Source organism: Nymphaea colorata, chromosome 10 (genome assembly GCF_008831285.2).
Source record: "Nymphaea colorata isolate Beijing-Zhang1983 chromosome 10, ASM883128v2, whole genome shotgun sequence".
NCBI classification, from domain to species: Eukaryota; Viridiplantae; Streptophyta; class Magnoliopsida; order Nymphaeales; family Nymphaeaceae; genus Nymphaea; species Nymphaea colorata.
The window spans coordinates 5,244,217-5,252,644 of NC_045147.1; the positions used below are offsets into that span (position 1 = coordinate 5,244,217).

General features: G+C 34.9%; 1 long non-coding RNA gene across 1 annotated transcript; it reads left to right on the forward strand.

Moving 5' to 3' along the window:
* The first annotated feature begins 1,436 nt into the window (after window positions 1-1,436).
* Window positions 1,437-7,654, forward strand: LOC116263406 (uncharacterized). Its single transcript, XR_004174647.2, has 4 exons — window positions 1,437-2,254; window positions 2,359-2,968; window positions 6,908-7,107; window positions 7,589-7,654. It is a non-coding gene; the product is annotated as an uncharacterized LOC116263406 (long non-coding RNA).
* Window positions 7,655-8,428: the final 774 nt, after the last annotated feature.

Sequence of the window (8,428 nt, forward strand, 5' to 3'; positions counted from 1 at the left end):
ATTGGACGTTGTAGCGGAAGACTTGGGGAGATCGATCGGCATCATCATTATTAGGGATTAGATTCCATCTCATACTGAAACGCCTCACGATACGCTTTTTATAACATTGTGTATAATACGTACATATGTGATACTTATATACATGTACATATGGATACATATTATATTGTACATGTAATATGTATATAAGACATATATGCATGTATACGTATAATATGTACATTTGTAATGCTAATAGATGTTATATATAATATAAGTATTTTTAGATGTACACATTTATATATGTGTATAATGTTACACAATAAGAATATATGTACACATATATACATTTGTATATATTATATGTACATACATGTGAGTACATACAATATGTATACACTTATGAATATGTAGTACAATATGTATATAAAATATATGTATGTTATGTGTATATTATATATGTAATACATTGTACCAATGTACATATAGTATGTTACAATAAAAATATATTATATGTACAGGTACATATATATAATATATGTATATATGTTATGTATAGTAATACGTTATATGTATATATTATATGTACGTACATATGAGTACATACAATATGTATATAAAATATATGTATGTTATGTGTATATTATATATGTAATACATTGTACCAATGTACATATAGTATGTTACAATAAAATATATTATATGTATAGGTACATATATATAATATATGTATATATGTTATGCATCGTTATATATACACATGTACACACACACATAGATATGTACGTATACACGTATACATTACATATACGTATATAATTGGTATAATTTCAACATATAGGTACCTATACATATATATGTACATTTGTATATATACGTTAATACATGTGTATGTATGTACATAACACATATATGCAAACATATGGATGTACACGTTCATAATATATATATGTGCATATTAATATTATTTTATACATATATTTATGTATGCACATACATATATATATGTATACATGTGCATATAATATACAAATATGTACTTATAAAGTATGTACATATAACATATATGCATATATATATATATATATATTCATATATATGTATTTACGTAATACATACATATACATGTACATATACATCTAACATATATATGTACATATTTGTATTATATGCGTACATACATATGTACATTATGTGTGAATATATAGATATATATTACATTCATATATTAGTTTCTATATATAAATATGTACAATGTCTATTACCATATATATGTTATGTATGCATTATACATAATATATATATTATATTATACATGTGTATACGCATATTACACAACACTATATCTATATATATATATATATATATATATATATATATATATATACATTTGTACATGTATACATTAGCATATATGTATATATATTATATATATGTATAATGTACAAACTTTATAAATATCTATGTGTATGTGCACTATGCAAATTTTGATTCATATAATCTTAAAACACAAAATCTTTGTTTGAGTATTCAATTCCCATTTCCTCGAAAAAAGAAAATTTTATTTACATAATTATGCAATTCTGGCCTTGTCAAACAACCCATAAACAATCATTTTCAAATATGCTATTTGTCAAAACAGTAGATTTAAGTTAAATCCTTTGTTAAATCAGATAGAATCCAGAGAGATCTAAAAACTGACCGCCATCTAGACACATCTCTCTAATAACATGGCCCCCTTGATTGGAAGGGTCATTTTCCGGATCCCATCCTTGTTATGAGATAAACAACTCATAAGTTTGATCTATATCAAACGCAAACAAAGAACCTTCTATGATTTTACCACACTGGACCGACTAAGGAAACATTTTGAGTCCACTGAACCACAATAGATGGAAAAGAAAAACGAAGAAATGGGTTTGACCATATCCAAGTGCACACATCATATGATGATTTTTTTTTTCTCTCATTTTCAAGTCAGATTCAACCTCGCTCGCCTCATCCATACTGTAATATTGGATTGGGGCTCGTCATTGTATTCGACCCTTCCGCTTTTTTGTTTTTGTTTCTCTCCTTTTGCCATTTCGGGAAGACACGAAAGAAGAACAGCGACTGACGTCCACTCAGAGAGGAGGAAAGTGGGGGAGAAGGAATATGAGAAAGGGGAGAGAGGGAAACATGATCAGAGAAGGGAGCCATGGTTTCCACCAGGCGCAGCTCTTCATCGGCGAAGCTTTCTATGCCATCGCTGGCGCCAAGAAGCAAGCATCTCAAGGTATTCAGATGAAGCAAACCTTGCCCATATTTGTTATTGTTTACCTATTCTTGGGTTTGTTGTCGACTCCAACATCGCATTTATGTGTTTTGTGGTTTTCTTAGGGGGTTGTTTTCTTCAGGGCTTGATTTCAGGGAATCAGGCGGAGAACTTGTGTTTCTTTGGGGGTTGAATTGGTGGAATCAGGCAAAGATCTCTCATCCAAAATAGGTTCCAGTCGCACCATGGGGCGATGTGCCCAACTCGAAGGAATTGGCGCCGTCGTCTTCACGATACCAGCTCCCCTCTGACCCGGCGACCGGTTCTATGGAAGATACGGCACCGACTGAAACCCCAGCTTCCAATCCAGATGCCGCGGTCGGGCATCAGGGAATAGGGTCTCCTCCCAGCGTCTCCAAATCTCCCCTCGTGCATCAGGGACTGATTTGTCTTGCCTAGCATCCCTAATCGTGCATCAGGAAGGCTGTCTCCGGCCTGGTTCCCCAAATCTGCCAACCGTCGTCTGGTAGAGAGTGGAGAGGCTCGGATGATTTTCACTTGTCCTCTAGTTTCTTTGGCTGTTCATGAGATTTTAGTCCTTTTTCATGCATGCAATGGAGGTTTCATGTGGTTTATTCGATGATTTTGAGAAGATTTGCAGAAGGAGATTAGCTGGTCATAATTAGTGCAGGAGGAAGAACCATGCCAATTCTGCTACTAGGAATCATTCTCAAGGTATGGTCATTACTGAAGGACGACTGCAGAGTATCTGTTATAAAATAAGAACACCATATTGTCCTGCAGTTCCTAAGGCCGAAAAATTTTGCTTTGTGAATGTGTGTGTGTGTGTGAAAGAGAGAGAGAGAGAGAGAGAGAGAGAGAGAGAGAGAAAGAGAGTATCATGTGTGCGACCATGTGAACGTCCATGACTGCTTTTCCAAATGAAACTCACAACTGTCTGTCATTTGCAAAAATACTGAATTTTGAACCTTGTTCTCCATCTTGTTTGAGAAATCAAAAACTAAAACGAGAAATCAGTCCCCATATTTCAGGCATGTATATGGTGCACATTTTGCATGGCCATGAATCCATGTAATGCATTGGTAGAAGTAGAATGATGCTACTGATATGAGTATGGCATAGTGATGATCACAACATTATTTTTCACATGACAGATATCATGAGTCAATGTAGATTAGTCTTCTTCAATAGTAGTAATTGACATAATTAAAAAGTTATTTTTGTTTCTTCGTGGTCAGGAAAATTGGTAAATGCTCCTTATCTAGTTGGTCTCATGAACCTGAAATGTTTCGTTTGTTGGTCTGTGGTATAGCGTTGAGTAGTGTTCTCTTCTGCCCTTTTTTTTGTTTTCCATGGGTAAATTGCTTTTCTATTGAGGATCAAAATTACTGCAATATTTAGCCATTTTAAGACACACAAATGTCTTTCTAGCCCTTTAGAATGATATACTTGTAAAAATTATTGCAGTTAGGGGAGCTTGATAATTTTGGTTGTTTACCTAATACAAGATCCGATTGTCCAACTAAAGTACACACCTAAGAAGCACACACAAACAGATATGTAGATTTACTTGTTCAGTTATTGAGAACCATGGAAAGGAGATTCAACGTACTGGGAGAATCTTAGCTTATCTAGCAATCTCATGCAACTCTCTTTTTTCCACTGATTTCATGTCTACATCTCTAGACAAAAGTTTTAACTTTGACTTAGTTTATGGTCTCGGGTGATTTAGCTGAGAGTTATGATTTGTCCAATTTAGTGATGCCATTCAATACCGTGTTATGAATCATTTCAATATCAGTGGCTGAGGGAATGTTATAAAAAAATTGAGCTTTTTGTTGCTTGTCTATGCATGGGTGTTATGAATCATTATTTTCTCAGTGGCTGACGGGCTGTTATAAAAAAATGAGCTTTTTGTTGCTTGTCTACGCATGGAAAATTTGAATAAATGATGTCCATTCTTCTTCCTGCATGATTCTTATGACTTCTCCATAGAAGTCCTCATTTTGGTAGGGCCATTAAGCAAGAACCTTTTGATTACAGTGTGCTTACTTTTCAATTTACGGGACTAGTTTTCTTGTTCTTCATTTAGATAAATTTCACATTTAACATACAGTATGTCTTATTAGATTGCATTTGTTTGAATTGCTCAGGCTACAAGGAATCCTTTGTGTTCAAGTGCCAACTAGTTCAATGTCACACAGTTTTGTGGACCCCGTCCTGATGACAATGTTGAATCTTTTGGAGGCACTTCTAACTCCACAAATGTTTGTCCAGTCCAGGAATGTCCAACCCAAAATTTCTATGAATAAAGTTGGATATCGTTTAAAAAGCCCTAGCATCTCTATGTTTCTGCCATACGTTTCATGCTTTTATTTATCTTATGTCTGACCTTGATTTGGATCTTGATGTCATGTTGGCATCAATTGTTGCTCTAGTTGTAGTTTCTTCTCTCATTGAAGAGTGCATACTAAAGAGTACAGTAAAATTAACTAAAAACATCTGTGTAAGTACCCTTGTTTTTGTTCATGCATTGGCATGTGTACATGGTTTTCTAGTGTTCAGGACTTCAAGCTGCACATAATTAGTTTGACTTGGAGATATTTCCTTTATCCCCTTTTCAGTGCTAAAAATTGAGTTGATTGTAGAAGCATTAGCTTTGGTTATTCACATGTAAGCCGATTAGTGGGTCAAGGTCTAATTTGATTTAAGTTCCATATGGAAATAATTGGTTATCAACAACAACATTGTGATGCTTGGGGTTATTTGGGGCATTGGATTTTGGTATCATAAAAATGAGACCTTAGCTTACGATGCTTCCTTTTTTACTAATGTTTTATTCTTCTTTTTGTACTTTTAGTGTTTTTTGATAGAAGAACTTAACTCAAACCATTTGTGAAACTTTCAATCAGTTGAACACCCAACTTTTCTGGAACCCATCACCCTTAAACCAATCTTTTGTATAAAAGAGAGATTTGGTGAAGTTCATTCTTTTAACCAACCAAGTTTTACATTCGACTATCTCTTTAGGGAGTATAGTTCCTTTCTCCTGGTGATATGCCATTAGATGTCAAGAACTTTCGTAAGAGAGAAACTTTTCAGTTTTGATAAAAACATTTTGGAAGTGTTTTCTCACAGAATGATGTGCCTTGATTTATTCTTAGTACCTTCCAAGTGGAAGGTGGAAATTTCAAGTTCTTGTTGTCCATCAACGGAAGAGGAAAAATGAAAAAAATCCTTGATATGAGCATTGAAGAAAAATCCTATGAAGTTGAGAAAGTCAACAATAGGAAATGTTATTAACTCTGGCGATCAAGTGTCTGCAAGGATTTAGCAAGAAAATATCTTGACAGAGAAGCCAAAATGCTCTATAAGATCTTGGCAGGTAGCAAAATGAGAGTTGAGAGATGGGCTCGGGGCTTGTGTAGTCGTTCCTCTGAGTCAATAATCGAGAGTACCGGGTAGGCATAAAGGTGATTTATGTTTATTTCGCGAAGATAATGACTTATGAACTTTTGGCTCGTTGAAAACCCGTAAGGTGAAGCGGGTTGGACACATGACAAAGCTATACATAACCACCAAACCGGTGGAGCTTTGTAGTAGCCTTTGGGGTGGTGAGGTATTCCCTCAAAGGTGAAGGCCGGCCCAAAAAAAAAAAACAAACACAAGAAAAAAAAATTTGAAAGGCAAAAAGCCGAATGCAAAAGAAAAAAATGAAGAAAAAACAAGAAAAAAAGCAAAATGTGCATGCCAAGAAATGAAATACATGAAGGCTGAACTCGCAAGAATTGAATGCGACAATCTTTCGTGGATGTACGATTTTTGGGTCAATATATGCTCCTTTTTTTATTATCTAGGATGCCGAGGATGATTCCTTTTTGTTCATATTCTGGAAATTGAAAGACATTCCCTTTAGAGATTGGACAACATTGATGCGAAATAAAACCTAATGCTTGTATGGTACTAAAAGTACACCAAGGTTATATTATTTGCACAACACGAGCACTCAAGCCTATGAGTTGAATTGATCATTTTTGAACTATTTCGAAATTCAAAGTAAAAATTTGACATCTCTTGTATGTTTCTAGGCTTCCTAGGCATAGTAAAAACTAACCAATCCCCCTTTGGTCTTAAAAATGTTTGCCCATTTCATTACCAAATTGCTGGTCCTTTCGTGAAATAGATGAAACCCCTCAAACCTAGTCCAACCATGCTGAGCGTGATGAATTATCCATCATTTCCTGTTTAGTCCATCTTAACTGCATAACCCAAACTTAATGTTTTTCTTTTCAAAAGCACTAGGTGATATTTTTCAAAAGTTCTTCGAAGTTGCATAGCGGTATGTCCTTGGCTTCACTTAATTTTTTTTTTGTGAGATATATAAATTTCATTTGTTTCCTCTTTGTTCTTTGTTTCATTCTAGCTGCAGTTAAAATCTTTTTTGTAGTATAGTTCTGTAATAAAAGGATCAGTAGTCGTATTCTTAAACGTTACTAATTTCTGGCTCCACCCATGTCTGTATCCATGCATTTTTATGTCATCAATTTAGGGCTTTTTTTTTATTCCTCTAGCACTTTGGTGGTCCCTTTATTTTAATTTACATGTGACTGGACATGATCCTGAATTGTCTTTTGGTTGTCTTTTATTTCGAAGAGGCGTCTACCTGGTGGAGGCTTGATTTCTTATTTTGGATCTGAGAGTGACTACATAAATTTTATATGAGGTAAATGGTTCCAGCTTGGTGTATTTAGACAATGCAGCTACATCTCAAAAGCCATATGCTGTTTTGGAAGTTCTCCATGATTATGTGAGGGATACAGCTGGAATGGTCACCACAATATTCATTACTTAAGGTATCCCAACATAACGCCCCATGCCAACCCTTCTCTCTCTCTCTCGTCTTAATTGCCTGCTCACTCACATGCATGTTCACAGTTGGACACCCACAATGATGCACTCTTCCTATTTGCTAAGCAAGCAAGAAAATGAAAATTCCTTGTTCTCTAATTCTATGTTTTTGTATATCAGGAAAGGAAAAAAATAAGGGTAGTTCATTGGGTGCATGATAAATCATTTGATTTAATCTTTTTTCAATAATTTTGTATTGTGCATTATTTCATTGTTTTATTATTTGGCGTATTGTGCGGTAGGTATTTGAAAAGACCCTAGAACCTCAGTGTCACCTGTCTTTTTTCATTGTTTCTAGCAGCAGCAGTCCGACCGATATAAGTGCTTAATGTCCTATACACTCATTCATGTTAATAATTTTGTATAATTAATATGTTACAAGTGAAATCATTGGCAATACTGTCGAGCGTATATTGTCTATGTCAGGTGTAGTGGGCTATGTGAAGAATATAATCAGGGTCTCTATCAGATCTCAACAACCTGGAATAGCTGCCACACGCCCAACTGTGTCTTTATAATCAGGCTGTCATTATTTAGTCAAGTTTTGCATATATTGACAAACAACCATTGATTGCAGCATGAACTTAAACCATGAGAAGAGAATTCGTTTTGTTGATACTCTAGCCATCTAGAATCTGCAATACAACATCAAGCATCAGATGGAACAGACCTACAAGTAATGGTGCGGTTAGTAGATCTCTCTTTGAACCCAATATGATTTTGCATGCCTTACAATGCTAGCTCTGCTGTCAATTTTCAGGATTTTTCAAAATGATTATTAGTGTTGTAGAAACACGAAGATCAGGAACAAAGGAATAAGATGTGTTACGTGATGAAGAAGGGAAGAACTAGAGTGGGAGAGAGAGAGAGAGAGAGAGGCGAGAAAAACTTTTATTTAATCTCGTGCTCTAATCTAAACTTAAAGGGAGATTAGGGCACGGCTGAGACAGTTACAAGAGAAGGACAAATGAAATATTAAAAGGACAAAAAGGAACCCTAACTCTTAAATAATCAAATAACTACCACATTTAAAAATAAACTTTCTAATTTCAACACTCCCCCTCAAGCTGGAGCATAGATATCAACCATGCTCAGCTTGTTACAACATCTAGAGAAATCACCAATTGGAAGAGCTTTAGTAAACATATCTGCTGCTTGGTCTTCAAAAGCAACATGAACAGTGGACACCACACCTTCTTTTATAAGGTCACGAATATAATGACAATCCACCTCAATGTGCTTTGTTCTTTCATGAAATACAGGATT